The sequence below is a fragment of the Triticum aestivum genome, chromosome 2B (genome assembly GCF_018294505.1).
Source record: "Triticum aestivum cultivar Chinese Spring chromosome 2B, IWGSC CS RefSeq v2.1, whole genome shotgun sequence".
NCBI lineage: Eukaryota > Viridiplantae > Streptophyta > Magnoliopsida > Poales > Poaceae > Triticum > Triticum aestivum.
In genome coordinates this window covers 705,730,149-705,746,650 of record NC_057798.1, presented here as the reverse complement: position 1 = coordinate 705,746,650, position 16,502 = coordinate 705,730,149, and the positions used below count along the sequence as shown (strand labels likewise).

General features: G+C 37.6%; 1 pseudogene; it reads left to right on the top strand.

Moving 5' to 3' along the window:
• Positions 1-624: 624 nt before the first annotated feature.
• Positions 625-2,560, top strand: LOC123039449 (lysosomal beta glucosidase-like; annotated as a pseudogene).
• Positions 2,561-16,502: the final 13,942 nt, after the last annotated feature.

Below are 16,502 nucleotides of genomic sequence, written 5' to 3'. Positions count from 1 at the left end.
TGAACATTTTTTTTACAAATTCGTGAATTTTGTTTTAATTGCAGAACATTTTATAAAAAATATCTAACATTTTTGGAACAAGTGAACTTCTTCGCAAATTCATGAACATTTTTAAAATCATCTATATTTTTTTAAATCATGATTGTTTTTTGAAAACATGAACATTTTTTAATGATGATATTTTTAAAAATCATGAACATTTTTCAAATTCACGAATATTTATTGAAATTGCGTATATTTTTTGGAACACGTAACCATTTTTTGAAATTTGAGAACAAATTTTGAAATTCATGAACTTTTTTTCTTCTAGACAAACATTTTTTGAGTTACTTAATACTTCTTGAAACAACAAAAATATTTGAATTTCGTAAACATTTTTTATAATTTTGGAACATTTTTCTAAATTCTCGAACATATTTTAGAAGAAAAATAGGGCGTGGTCGGCAAGATCCGTACCTGCGCGGGCAAAGCCCACATGGTTTCTAGTCATGCCCGATAGCTACTCCGGCACGACCACTTGCTCTTCTCGAACATTTTTTGAATATTGTGAAATTTTTTGTAGAAATTCCTATGTGGCCAGAACAAAAGCAATACTCTGACTTGTGCTCACCGTCATCGGCCGGCATGGCAGCAGCGCAAGGCCTAGGCAAAGAGCGTCCGCTGTATAAGGACACGTCGGCGCCAGTGGAGGCGCGCGTGCATGACCTGCTGGTCTGCATGATGCTGGAGGAGAAGGCATGCCAGATGGCCCAGATCGAGCTCTCTGTGGCGTTGCCCCGCGCCCTCACGGAGCTCGGCGTCAGCAGCCTCCTCAACGGCGGCGGCAGTCCGCCCCGGGAACGCGCATCCCCGTCCGACTGGGCTGGTATGGTCGACGGCATGCAGCGCCTCGCCCTCTCGTCCCGCCTCGGCGTCCCCATCATCTACGGCATCGATGCCGTCCACGACAACAACAATGTCATCGGCGCCACCATCTTCCCCCACAACGTCGGCCTCGGAGCCTCCAGGCACATTACATACCGATCGACCACGTTGAGCAATATAGTAGCTTTTTGTACGTTTACTACGTTGACCACGCCCTACATACATGCTCCATTCATTTCCTGCAGGAACCCGGAGCTTGTGCGAAAGGGCAAACCCTATTTGACGCTGGTTAGCGTCAGAATGTTCTGCTTTCGCTCAGGGAGCCATCGGTTGGGCCGGCCCATGTACGGGATTAGCGTTTACCGTTCGATGCGTCGCTGCCGCTTCCTTCTCTATTTCTTGCGGGTTTTTTTTCGTTTTTCTTCTACGATTTTTCTTCCAGTGTTTTCACTGTTTTGCCCGGTTTTCAGTTGTTTTCTTCCTGTTTTTTCTTTTTCTTTTTTGGTTCCTTTTTTCTTTTATGTTTCCTTTTTATTTTCTCTTTCTATTTTTATTCTCTTTATTGCGCATTATATAAAAAGTTCACTGCATGTTACAAAAATCTTCTTCATCTTAAGAAAATGTTCATCGTATATTATTAAATAGTGCATCTTGCATTCTAAAATTGTTCATCGTGTATTACAAAAATGTTCATAGTATATTATGAAATTGTTCAACATATATTATAAAAGTTCATTATGTATTTAAAATTTGTTCATCATATATAAAAAATTTGTTCAACGTACACTACAAAATGTTCAGTTGTGTATTTTAAAATTTTCAAGTGTTTGTTTTAAAAAAGTTCTCTATATTTTAAAGTTTGTTCAACGCATATTATAAAAATATTTATTTTAAAAATAAAATGATTTGCCGTTGCCTTTTATACTTTAAGACAAGCACTGCAATTTTACCGTTGTAGGTAGCTAGCTCGGCTGGTTGGCTCCCTTGGATCCAGAATGAGGTCGGCAGTTCGATCCCAACTTGCGCGCTTCGTTTTTGAATTTTTGCTCGAAACATGCTTATTGGGCCGGCCCGTTTGCGCTTCGCTTCAGCGAAGCAACGTCGCTCGGACGCTCACGGGTGGTGTATAGGAGCTCTCGTGCGAAAGATCGGCGAGGCAACAACGCTCGAGGTTCATGCCACCGGCATGCACTAGACCTTCGCCCCCTGCATCGCTGTGAGTCAAGCTCAAACCTTCGTGTTGAAACACGAACACGTCACCGTGTACCTCCAACACCGAAGGTGGTGCACCACAGCTCACGTCAAAGGAGACCGGGCTGGAAGCACGGTACGCAAGCAATCCGGCGGGCGCTTATGTAGATCCAAAACCCACACGCTCGGGAGGGACCCCGTCAGGGCACGCAACGACTATGGGCTGCACTAGATCGGCCTGACCGCCCCTAGGGCCTCGAGGTTCGCCGCCCTGCAACAAGAAGAACGAACAAAGAACGAGGAAGAAGAAGAACAAAGGGAGAAGATAAAAGTAAAGGTAAAAAGAGGTAGGTGAATTGATCGATTGTGCGTTGTTCAATCGGACGTCACCTCTCATCTATTTATGAGGCGTCTGGACTTCCTGTACAAAAAAAAGATTCTAAATCTTTCCAAAATTAACCGAATTCGGATTTAGGTAAATCTGGAACAGCAGCTCGGTTTTTAGATCCTACAGGCCACAAACAACCTCGGATGAAGATGAGCCCAAAAGAAAATTTGACCATTTCGACAAGACGAACAACTTTTGTGTTGAACATTTTTCGATTCAGAGAAGTCTTGAGGGCCGAACAGGTCGCGCGACCCATCAGACATTAATGAGGCATTTGTGTGCTCCCTCGCCCCATATTTTGCCTCATGGTAGAGCCGCATTCTGATGGCTCTAACTTTTGCATACGAACTTGGATTGAGATGATTTTATATCAAAATCAATCGTTTTGACGAGACAAAGACAATTCATGTAGAAAGTTTTCTCATTTGATCTGGATATAAAATCTCAGTGCTTTGAGCATAGTTTCGGCCCTCGAGATGAGATCGGATGGCGATGACCCAAACTTGAAAGATGTTCACCTTGACTATACAAAACTCTTTCATATACATCACTTCTTCATTTGAAGCCACTTCAATTAAGTTGTTGACTGTACCAAAATCTGGTGTCAACACATGCCCCCCTATTTTTGGCAAAACTTGTGTGCCGAAAAATAACTTGCACGGTGTTTGTTTTAAGCACGATGTTAACACTCCATCTGCCATTTTGTACGTGCTTTTGATGATAGGTATATATCGGCCATTTTATTTCTTAGAGCGACAATTGTGTATCGGCCATTTAGATTAGCAACAAAAGTGAAGCTAATCAAAAGTATTTTATTTTTATTGACACCTCTCTCTATGTAACATCCTGATTCACGGGATGTTTAAGAAAAAGTTTTCCAAAAATCAGGGCGAGAAATTTTCATTTGTTTTATTTGTTAATAAAGCTTGAATTGGACTTTTATAATTTGAAGGATTTAATTTGAACTAGCGTGAACGTAAATTAAAAATTTGATTTTACTTCTTTTCTTTTAGTTGGGCGCCTTTGTTTTTCTTTGGTTTTACTGAAATTCTTTTGATTGCTCGAGCTTCTTTTCCTTCTCTAGATTTCCTAAAATGAAAATCAATTTCTTTTCCTTTTCTCAATCTCGGGCCAAATTCCATCTGACCATTAGATACGTTCTACCATTTGAATTGTTCACCTATCTTACTCATACTTTCCATCCACGCATACATTGTTTCTGAGACAAATCCATCAATACATGCATCTGTACATGGAAATTTCTATTTGACGCTAACTGCGTCAAAATGTCAAGCATTCACACAGGCGATCTCCCCCGAGCGCAAGACCTGGGCCGGCCCACTTCCTGACAGCGAGGCAGCCGGTTTTGGGAACCTTCCAGAAGGTTCCCTGAACCGGTTTTTTATTTTTATGCCAATTTTATTTTTTTCCTTCGTTTTTATTTTTTATTTTTCTGTTTCATCTCTTTAATCCTTTTTTCTGTTTATTTTTCTTCTTTCTTTTTTTATGTGTCCTTTTTTCGTTTTTTTTGTTTTTTTTTCGAAAATTGTTTGAGCAGTTTAAAATTTGTTCGTATTTCTAAAGAATGTTCAATATTTAAAAAATGTTCGTGGTTTGGGAAAAATGTTCGGGCATTTCAAAAATTGTTCTTGTTTTACAAAAAATGTTTGGAATGTTTTTGTTCATTTTCTTCATAAATTTAAAAAACGTTCTTGTTTTCAAATTTCCTTCACAAATTCCAAAAATTCTTCATATTTTTATTTTTAGGAGTTTAAAATTCTTCCACTTAAAAAAATCGTGTTTGCAAATTTTTTCCAGGAATTTCAAAATATGTTCACATTTCCAAATTTTGTTTTGGAATTTGGAAAAATGTTCCTGTTTAATAAAATGTTCATGATTTTCAGAAAATGTTCTTATTTTTCAAAATGCTGTTTCAAAAAGAATTACCATTTTCTATATTAGTTTACTATTTCGACAAATGTTCACGAAATTCAAAATTTGTTCTTGTTTTCAAAAAATGTTTGCAATTCAAAAAATATTCGTGTGTCAAAAAATGTTCTTGTTTCTGTAATTTGTTCACAATAGAAAAATGTTCGTGTTTCAAAAAATGTTCAGGAATTTCGAAAAAATTGTGAACTTCTTTAAAAAACGTTCAAAAATGTTTGAAAATTTTCAATTTTGTTCACAAATTGATAAATTTGCGCAGATTTAAAAAAGGTTCCTCTTTTCTGAAATTTGTTCAAAAATTAAAAAATGTTTGGTCATTTCATAAAATGTTCGTATTTTCAAAAAAATGTTTATTTATGACAAAATGTTTCTGTTTTCATAATTTGTTCAAAAATTCAACAAAAATCATGTGTTCATAATTTGTTCGCAAATTTAAAATAAATTCGGGAAATTTCAGAAAATAGTTGTGTTTGAAAAAAATTTCAAAATTGTGGGGAATTTTTCATATTTGTTCCTGTTTTAGAAAATGCTCGCATATTGAAAAAGTTGTTCACAGTTTGAAAAATGTTCTCGTTGTCAATATTGTTCCCTCTTTTACAAAACATGTTTGAGTTATGAAAAGTTAGTTTGCAAATTTCGAAAATGTTTTTTTCTAAATATATTGACATTTGTGAAAACGGGAACATAATCTGTGGTAATTTCGTAAAATGTTTGCATTTTGAAAAATGGTTTATTTATTCAAAAAATGTTTCTAAATGGATATATTTAGAAAAATTATGTTCAAAAAATGTTTCTAGATGGATATATTTAGAAAAATTATGTTTCTGAATGGATATACGCACACCCGTTTTGGCCAAATTTTTTACCGATCTATTTTCGGAATTTTGCTGCTGCCTTTCATTTCTTTAGGTACCGCGTTGCGCACTTTCCACTAGTGTCAGCCGGTCGTGCTGGCTAGGTGCGCCGTCCTCTATTCTGCAGGGCGCGGGTTCGATTCCCAACCGGTACGTCGTTTTTTTGTTGATTTTTCACAGCGCGAACCATAAAATGGGCCGGCCCAAGTCACTTATCCCCTGCGCGAACCATCGACAGTTTGCCGCAAAAAGCGGCAAATAGGAGGTCCCTCTGTACATCTCTCTTCTCTTCCCTGGATTCATCCAATTGTTTTTGTTTTCTTTCTAAAGTCACATGGGCTTAGCCCATCTTTTTTATCCCTCCCCACCTCTCCACATGGGCTTCCATCCACTTGGCCCATCCAATGAAGGCCTCTCCTCCTGTACGTTCACAACTCCAGAAGGGGAACAACCAACACACACATACGAGAATAGAAAACGCACACAGAATAGGAAGCGTACATGCATGATGAAAACTCCTCCTCATTCCCTTTACTTGCTACCTTTACAAATATGAAGATACTTGCCCATCTTCCAACGTCAACCCCAAGCGCTTCTCCTTCCTCCACCCTCACGTAAGCGCACACCATGCACCCCTCCTCTAACTTCCTTAATACTTCACCGTTTCCAAATCCGTGAGTACATGGACGAGCGCCCCGATCTCCTCTTACATTCTTCTCAGCCCTCCTGCCTTCTCCCATCTTTGTTTTACCAAGAACCCTCCTCAATCTGCTGCTGTTCCATGGATGCCGGAGCCTGTTCCCGATGGCGTAGACCATCTCCATCAGCACCCTTGCGCCCCAAGGCCCCTCTCCATGCCACAGCTCCATTCAGAGAAGAAAGAAGGCGATCCATCAACCACACGCGAAGAATTCTGCATGTACGTCTACACTGTTCATCGAGTTCATCGCGTTGTTTCGTCAAGTTCATTGAGCTCTTGTCCAATTCCTTTTGCAGGCTCACTTCCCTATACCTTGTCCATCTGTTAGGCATCATTTTAGGGCCTATTTCTTTAGTTGACCACGTGCGTCCAAAATAAGAGGCCATTCGGTGGCATCGGCATGTTTCCATAGTTTTTGTTCCTCGGATGACTTCATGCCGAATGTATCAAATGCTCCCTATGACGATAGGAACCTATTGGTGGAACTAGCTTGCTAGATCGGCAACTCAGTTTTTAGAATCTATTCTATCCAGTTGTTGTTTTAATTAGAACGATATATTTTAATATAGTTTTGTACGGTTTCATGTGTTAATTTCCTGCATCATATAGTAGTGTGATATGCGTTTGCAATAGGTCTAGTGAATTATCACATGTGTAATAATTCACCCGTGAACTTTTGTGCTAATATTTTATCATTCATATGTTCCGGATATGTTAGGAGTGCAGGCTAATCATCTCAATTTTTTTGAGAGTGTCATGTGATTTATTAGTCATTTTTGTAGGATTATTTAAATTGTCAAATATAGTTTGTTCTTGATGGTATTTTTCTTTGGTGCGTGCGTAGTCCTATGATGTCTCTGTACAAGTCTTTGCAAATTCTTACCATGTGTAGGAGTTGATTGGTGTATCGAATTATTATTGTTCGTACATGCTTGTCGGGTGTTACTATTTTAATTAGATTTGGAGCATTGATACGTAATCGTGTTGTTATCATTTAAATAATGCTTAGTACTGTTTATTGTTCTATGTGGAGAATGCGTACATATTTTTGGTGAATTGTCTCCATGCTTATGACTTTGTAAGATTATTCTAAGCTTTGTTTGATTTCTCTAATTATTAAATAGTTCATGTTTTCTTATTTTCTTATTGTTTAGCATGAAGATATATTAGACATAGTTTACATATTCATGTTCGTCCATCTCACATGATTATTTTATTGGTTTGAAATCATGTCATTCCTACAATAGATGTTCATATTATTGTTATTTTTCTTATAGGTGTGTCGCATGGTTTTGCTTATGCTAGAGGTTAAATGAAATGTCTTGTTCTTTGGAAATGAGTACGTTATAGTTCGTTGTGTAGAATATAATTTTCCAGTTCCTCTTCTTTTCTAGATGTTTATTATCCAAGTTTACATGGTTCGATGCTTTTATGTCATGTTATAATTGTGTTTCTTTGTAGGATTTATTTCTTGTGGCATAGAAGTTAGTTTATTACATCTTGATAATTATACGATGTGTTTTATTTACCTAGGACAATACCATGTCATACTAGCACTTGCTCAAACGTTGAATGGTTGTTTTATTGTGTGATTCCATGTGTTATAACATTGCTAGTATTTATGATATGATGGTGAATATTATTAGCTATTACTTGGTAGAGACACATGCTAGTTTTTGTATGATTTCATCTTTCTTTATCATTACAATACCATTATGTGCTGATTGTATAACCAGACTGTGTAGCATGTGTGTACCAATTCATGTGTTGTATGGTGCATAGTTGTGTGTCCGATGTACTGTAGGTTATACTAAATAGAAATGCATGTCATGATCTTGATATTCGTGCTTCTATAACGCATGTTGATTTGGTTGATGAGATGATCTAGTTGTATACTTTCCTACGTGCTTAGTATGTTTCCATGTTCTCATTTATCATAACTAGCATGGTAGGGTTGTATGCTAACGTCGTTCTTGATCTTTAGGTCACTTGTTATCAACTAGGTTATCTCATAGTTACACGTTGCATTTTATTAGTTGCATATTTTGGTATCTCGTGTGATGATCATCCATGCTTAGCATCATATCTGGTCTATCTTACTGTTTCATTTGTGGTATGCCTAAGTCTAGACATCAAGTCATGCTAGTGATCTTTCATGGGTTATTATGTTCCATGTGTTATAGTTGTACTTGTGTTGCTCTTATATGATTGACTTGTCTCATGTTACTATTATGTGTCTTGTATATGTGTTGCAATACTTCATCGCTTGCTTAGACTAGTTTATCTTTCATGTTAGTTGAGTTGTGTTTGTGGTGATATTATAACTGCTAGTGGTTATTGATATTAGTCGTTCTTTAGTAATAAGACCATATCCTAGGTTTAATATATTATCACGATCACTCGTGTGTGTGATACATGTGTTATTCATTGAGACCTCTAGTGATAATATGCTCACATGCTTTGTGTGAAGATGTGTCTTGACTTATTTGTTTATTTAGTTTTGACCATAATATTGGATTGGCTCTTTGCTATAAAAATGCTTATTTATAGTTTTATGATTGAGGTTTACACTTAGCTTGTTGTTGACCATTATAAATATTTGGATTCATTTGAATATTTATTTATGGTTGATCATTACTCTTAATCATATCATGTCTAGGATAGTTTTTCATCCATTTGTTCCATGGGTTGTATTGTTTCTTGTTAATTGTTTGACAAACGAATTGATTTGATGTAGTGGATTTGGTCCTATTTTATTTTGATTGTGTTTTAGGGCTATACCTAGATCATTCAATTCATGTTGTTGAATGATGTTTGATTGCTTAACTAGTATGGTCTATAATGTTGGTTTGGTCGTATTACGCAACACTTGCTTTTCAGTTATTGTATAGTTGATGTATATGCTTGGTTGCAACTGACTATTATAAATATTTAGATTCTATAGATCTAAATATTTATCATGGTTAACTTTCACCTTTATCATGTCATGTTGAGTTTGTGTAGTTAAAATGCATAGGATGGTTCCATTCCATGAGTGCTGATGTCAGTGTGTTTGTTATACGGTAGTTTCTACATGGTTAGTCGAGATGTGTGGTGGGCACTACTAGTTTATAACAGAACATTAGTATTGATTGCAAAGCCTTCCTCAATCGTGTCAACTTAACCTTGTCCCTTCGTTGAATCATATCTCTTACCTTCCTATCATGCTACCTTGTTATGGAATATCCATCTTGATCAATATCTTATCCATCCACTTAATTTTGTTTCGATTTGGATTTACTATTGCTTTGGTATTTATTGTTTGTCTTTTGCTATCGTTACTACGAGTAGGGAGTGACGACGATGTTGGAGATGGACAAAACCAGGTTATCAAAGAAGGAATTAACAACGAAGGCATGCCTCCTTCTTTGATCATACTTATCCTATGTTTACAAAATTGCATTAAGTTTTATGGTTACTACACGCATGCTTTTTATTCTCGTAGCTAGTGTGTCAATTGACACATTACCTTGATCCGCTTGTCGGCCATTCACTTGACACCTGAGTAGAATTGTAGTATTCTTGTAGAGTAGAAATGCTTAGCCATGCTTATTACCCTATAGGTGCTTTGTTTGAATGACCTCTGAGTCATTGACAGTTGAAACCTACCACTGAGCTAGGCCGGTTGGCCCTTGTTGACCTTCTCTATTCTCTTCTACTCTGGGTGAAACTTACCATCTGAATACTGGCGCGGGCGACAACTGAATCAAGGATTGAAGGAGTGATTGGCTGCCTTTCATAAATGAAGGGGGCAATCAGTCGTCCGTACCGTATGAGGCCTAATAAGTCTTGGATTTGAAGATTGTGATAACAGTACAACCACATGCTATATGGGCACTGGCTTGGTTAATTAGTTAGATCACTCTTATTGTCGTGATCGCCGTACCGCAGATGGGATAGCTGCTTTGCGAGGAGTATCCTCGACACAAAAGGGGGGCCCGGACTGTGAACTGCGGTTACTTCCGTGTTGAAACCTAGTGGGCTTGGCACAGTAAGTTTGGTCTAATGAAAGACCTCGTCACAATCTCCCTACCGGTATACCAAATGGTGTACTATGCTAGCGACGGCTAGTGGCAACAAGTCGGGATTGTGTCGTGTGGGTAAAGTGTACAACCTCTGCAGAGTGTAAAACTATTCGAATAGCCGTGTCCACGGTCATGGATGACACATGAATCTTTCTTGACATACAAGACCTGTCTTTCTTATTATCTCTTTCCCCTATATTCTTGGAACCTGTGAAGAGTGTGAGTTGATCGAGGATCCTCACTTTATGAAAGTTATTCTGGAGATAAAACATGTTTTCATCAGAAACTTCTTTTATCCGACTGCTAAATTATTTTCAAACAAAATTAGCTTTTATGCAAATGAGCCATACAGCCTTCCTTTGAAGCCACATGTAGCTATTAGGACCTTCCCCTGGGAGGCATGTTGAGTACGTAATGTACTCATGGCAATATTTTTGTTGAACAACAGAAATCCATGAAGATGAAGGTGATGACTACGACTACTATGGCGATCTGTAGGAGTGAGTTCATGTGGACTACATCGACTGCCTGTGGCTGAGATGGAGTCGCTACGCATTGTATTTTCTGTTGTTTTTCTGAATGTAATAAATGTCATGAGACATTTATCTAGGTATGCCTTGTGGCAAGATATATTTAAATTTGTAATTCCTTTTACATATTGTGCAATGATATCATTTTGCTGTGTTGTCAACAATGATCCTAGGGTTGACAAAGATACACAGGAGGGTCCGGAAGTTAATTCCAGGTTCTCACAGAAGTGGTATCAGAGACGATGTCGACCTAGTCGCGTGGCCTTAATTAGAAATGGAAAGCCTTAGGGACTATTGTTATAAGAAAAACTATTTTTATGAAAAGAATATTCTCATAGTCTTCTCCTTCTATATTTCTCTACTTAACTGATGTTATTCAAGCAAAGTTTAAACTCTACTTCTCTACCTTCTTCTTTATAGTATGAAACCCCTTTCTAGCCCTTGGTGTTGAAAAGTTAGAAGCTTCACAAGATGTGCCAAGAATTTCAAGATAACTTCAACCCCTGAAGCTTTGAGTAGCAACATTTTTTCAAGAGAAGACACTTCGAGAACTCAAGAAGTCAACAACCATCGATCATGGTCCATTCATCATCGTTGAAGATTTGCTCCAAGATTTATTGTGACCGACCATATAGGATTAGATTGGTTAACACCCTTGTGGTGATAGAACTCGTAGCTTGGAGACAAAACCTTTATTGTGTGAGTATTGTCTGCATATTTTTGGTTTTTTCCTATGCAGTCATACTAAAACCATATTTGCCAAAATGAGTTGCTTTTGAGTTATATGTGGATAGTTTCATGATTATCTGAGTGTTATCTTTTGTCTATCTTCTGGGGTATCTCCGCCTTCTGTAGGATTCTATTACTCATCTTTATGCTTTTCTCTCTTCTCTATAAACCCTGGAAGACACTTTGAGAGCAAGAAAGCCACTACAACCGCTTGGAGATCTATAATCAAAGTGAACCTTATGGAAAACCTCTTTAAGGGGGGGGGGGTAGTACGATTACTCATGTTGAGACTGAAGATTTGCAGACCTTTATTTGCAAAGAATACGAAGATTTCAAGATCTTTACTACAACTACTATAAGTTCAACCAGAAGGAAAGTTCAATGACTCCAGCCGTATCAAGGCTTCACCCAAAGATGAAGGGCAAGACTGAAGAATGTTCAACCGCTAAGAGAAGCTATGAGACTTACATCGTCCAAGGCCGAAGGACTGCGTCCAAGCCTTGAGCAAGCTGGATAAAGTATCGACAATCGAAGTATCTCCAATCAAGACCCCAAAAGCCGCCTTTCACCAAGTTCAGAATGAACTGTGATTCGACAAGTTTCTGAGAAGAACTGTGTCAAAGACGAAGCTAACCCAAACCCATTCTCTTTAGTCAGCCTGAATCTCGGGGACGAGATTTCTTTCAAGGTGGGTAGATCTGTAACATCCTGATTCACGGGATGTTTAAGAAAAAGTTTTCCAAAAATCAGGGCGAGAAATTTTCATTTGTTTTATTTGTTAATAAAGCTTGAATTGGACTTTTATAATTTGAAGGATTTAATTTGAACTAACGTGAACCTAAATTAAAAATTTGATTTTACTTCTTTTCTTTTAGTTGGGCGCCTTTGTTTTTCTTTGTTTTTTCTGAAATTCGTTTGATTGCTCGAGCTTCTTTTCCTTCTCTAGATTTCCTAAAACGGAAATCAATTTCTTTTCCTTTTCTCAATCTCGGGCCAAATTCCATCGGACCATTAGATACGTTCTAGCATTTGAATTGTCCACCTATCTTATACTTTCCATCCAGGCATACATTGTTTCTGAGACAAATCCACCAATACATGCATCTGTACATCTCTCTTCTCTTCCCTGGATTCATCCAATTGTTTTTGTTTTCTTTCTCAAGTCACATGGGCTTAGCCCATCTATTTTTTCCCTCCCCTCCTCTCCACATGGGCTTCCATCCACTTGGCCCATCCAATGAATGCCTCTCCTCCTGTACGTTCACAACTCCAGAAGGGGGCGAACCAACATGTGGTTGGGATGGTTAGGTGGATAGTGGTATTCCCAACCCACCAGGGTTCAAATCCTGGTGCTCGCATTATTCCTGGATTTATTTCAGGATTTCCGGCGATGCGCTTTCAGTGGGAGGAGACGTTCCCGTCGACGATGAGGCGCCTACAGTGGCTTCATAAACCTCAAGATGATATGCCGGCTCAGTCTCTCGGAGGTGCTCATAGGGGTAGGGTGTGCGTGTGTGCGTTCATAGGGGTGAGTGTATGCGCGTATATATGAGCGCTAGTGTCTGTACTGATGCTCAAAAAAAACTCCAGAAGGGGAACCCCTCAAAAAAAAACAAGTCCAGAAGGGGAACAACCAACACACACATACGAGAAGAGAAAACGCACACAGAATAGGAAGCGTACAGGCATGATGGAAACTCCTCCTCTTTCCCTTTAATTGCTACCTTTACAAATATGAAGATACTTGCCCATCTTCCAACGTCAACCCCAAGCGCTTCTCCTTCCTCCACCCTCACGTAAGCGCACACAGTACAGAGAAGACCTACAGCCACCATGCACCCCTCCTCTAACTTCCTTAATACTTCACCGTTTCCAAATCCGTGAGTACATGGACGAGCGCCCCGATCTCCTCTTACATTCTTCTCAGCCCTCCTGCCTTCTCCCATCTTTGTTTTACCAAGAACCCTCCTCAATCTGCTGCTGTTCCATGGATGCCGGTGCTTGTTCCCGATGGCGTAGACCATCTCCATCAGCACCCTTGCGCCCCAAGGCCCCTCTCCATGCCACAGCTCCATTCAGAGAAGAAAGAACGCGATCCATCAACCACACGCGAAGAATTCTGCATGTACGTCTACACTGTTCGTCGAGTTCATCACGTTGTTTCGTCAAGTTCTTTGAGCTCTTGTCCAATTCCTTTTGCAGGCTCACTTCCCTATACCATGTCCATCTGCTAGGCATCATTTTAGGGCCTATTTCTTTAGTTGACCACGTGCGTCCAAAATAAGAGGCCATTCGGTGGCATCGGCATGTTTCCATAGTTTTTGTTCCTCGGATGTCTTCATGTCGAATGTATCAAATGCTCCCTATGACGATAGGAACCTATTGGTGGAACTAGCTTGCTAGATCGGCAACTCAGTTTTTAGAATCTATTTTATCCAGTTGCTGTTTTAATTAGAACGATATATTTTAATATAGTTTTGTATGGTTTCATGTGTTAATTTCCTGCATCATATAGTAGTGTGATATGCGTTTGCAATAGGTCTAGTGAATTATCACATGTGTAATAATTCACCCGTGAACTTTTGTGCTAATATTTTATCATTCATATGTTCCGGATATGTTAGGAGTGCAGGCTAATCATCTCATTTTTTTTGAGAGTGTCATGTGATTTATTAGTCATGTTTGTAGGATTATTTAAATTGTCAAATATAGTTTGTTCTTGATGATATTTTTCTTTGGTGCGTGCGTAGTCCTATGATGTCTCTGTACAAGTCTTTGCAAATTCTTACCATGTGTAGGAGTTGATTGGTGTATCGAATTATTATTGTTCGTACATGCTTGTCGGGTGTTACTATTTTAATTAGATTTGGAGCATTGATACGTAATCATGCTATTATCATTTAAATAATGCTTAGTACTGTTTATTGTTCTATGTGGAGAATGCGTACAGATTTTTGGTGAATTGTCTCCATGCTTATGACTTTGTAAGATTATTCTAAGCTTTGTTTGAGTTCTCTAATTATTAAATAGTTCATGTTTTCTTATTTTCTTATTGTTTAGCATGAAGATATATTAGACATAGTTTACATATTCATGTTCGTCCATCTCACATGTTTATTTTATTGGTTTGAAATCATGTCATTCCTACAATAGATGTTCATATTATTGTTATTTTTCTTATAGGTGTGTCGCATGGTTTTGCTTATGCTAGAGGTTAAATGAAATGTCTTGTTCTTTGGAAATGAGTATATTATAGTTCGTTGTGTAGAATATAATTTTCCAGTTCCTCTCCTTTTCTAGATGTTTATTATCCAAGTTTACATGGTTCGATGCTTTTATGTCATGTTATAATTGTGTTCCTTTGTAGGATTTATTTCTTGTGGCATAGAAGTTAGTTTATTACATCTTGATAATTATTCGATGTGTTTTATTTACCTAGGACAATACCATGCCATACTAGCACTTGCTCAAACGTTGAATGGTTGTTTTATTGTGTGATTCCATGTGTTATAACATTGCTAGTATTTATGATATGATGGTGAATATTATTAGCTATTGCTCGGTAGAGACACATGCTAGTTTTTGTATGATTTCATCTTTCTTTATCAATACAATACCATTATGTGGTGATTGTATAACCAGACTGTGTAGCATGTGTGTACCAATTCATGTGTTGTATGGTGCATAGTTGTGTGTCCGATGTACTGTAGGTTATACTAAATAGAAATGCATGTCATGATCTTGATATTCGTGCTTCTATAACGCATGTTGATTTGGTTGATTAGATGATCTAGTTGTATACTTTCCTACGTGCTTAGTATGTTTCCATGTTCTCATTTATCATAACTAGCATGGTAGAGTTGTATGCTAACGTCGTTCTTGATCTTTAGGTCACTTGTTATCAACTAGGTTATCTCATAGTTACACGTTGCATTTTATTAGTTGCATATTTTGGTATCTCGTGTGATGATCATCCATGCTTAGCATCATATCTGGTCTATCTTACTGTTTCATTTGTGGTATGCCTAAGTCTAGACATCAAGTCATGCTAGTGATCTTTCATGGGTTATTATGTTCCATGTGTTATAGTTGTACTTGTGTTGCTCTTATATGATTGACTGGTCTCATGTTACTATTATGTGTGTTGTATATGTGTTGCAATACTTCATCGCTTGCTTAGACTAGTTTATCTTTCATGTTAGTTGAGTTGTGTTTGTGGTGATATTATAACTGCTAGTGGTTATTGATATTAGTCGTTCTTTAGTAATAAGACCATATCCTAGGTTTAGTATATTATCATGATCACTCGTGTGTGTGATACATGTGTTATTCATTGAGACCTCTAGTGATAATATGCTCACATGCTTCGTGTGAAGATGTGTCTTGATTTATTTGTTTATTTAGTTTTGACCATAGTATTGGATTGGCTCTTTGCTATAAAAATGCTTATTTATAGTTTTATGATTGAGGTTTACACTTAGCTTGTTGTTGACCATTATAAATATTTGGATTGATTTGAATATTTATTTGTGGTTGACCATTACTCTTAATCATGTCATGTCTAGGATAGTTTTTCATCCATTTGTTCCATGGGTTGTATTGTTTCTTGTTAATTGTTTGACAAACGAATTGATTTGATGTAGTGGATTTGGTCCTATTTTATTTTTATTGTGTTTTAGGGCTATATCTAGATCATTCAATTCATGTTGTTGAATGATGTTTGATTGCTTAACTAGTATGGTCTATAATGTTGGTTTGGTCGTATTACGCAACACTTGCTTTTTAGTTATTATATAGTTGATGTATATGCTTGGTTGCAACTGACCATTATAAATATTTAGATTCTATAGATCTAAATATTTATCATGGTTAACTTTCACATTTATCATGTCATGTTGAGTTTGTGTAGTTAAAATGCATAGGATGGTTCCATTCCATGAGTGCTGATGTCAGTGTGTTCGTTATACGGTAGTTTCTACATGGTTAGTCGAGATGTGTGGTGGGCACTACTAGTTCATAACAGAACATTAGTATTGATTGCAAAGCCTTCCTCAATCGTGTCAAATTAACCTTGTCCCTTCGTTGAATCATATCTCTTACCTTCCTATCATGCTACCTTGTTCTGGAATATCCATCTTGATCAATATCTTATCCATCCACTTAATTTTGTTTCGATTTGGATTTACTATTGCTTTGGTATTTATTGTTTGTCTTTTGCTATCATTACTACGAGTA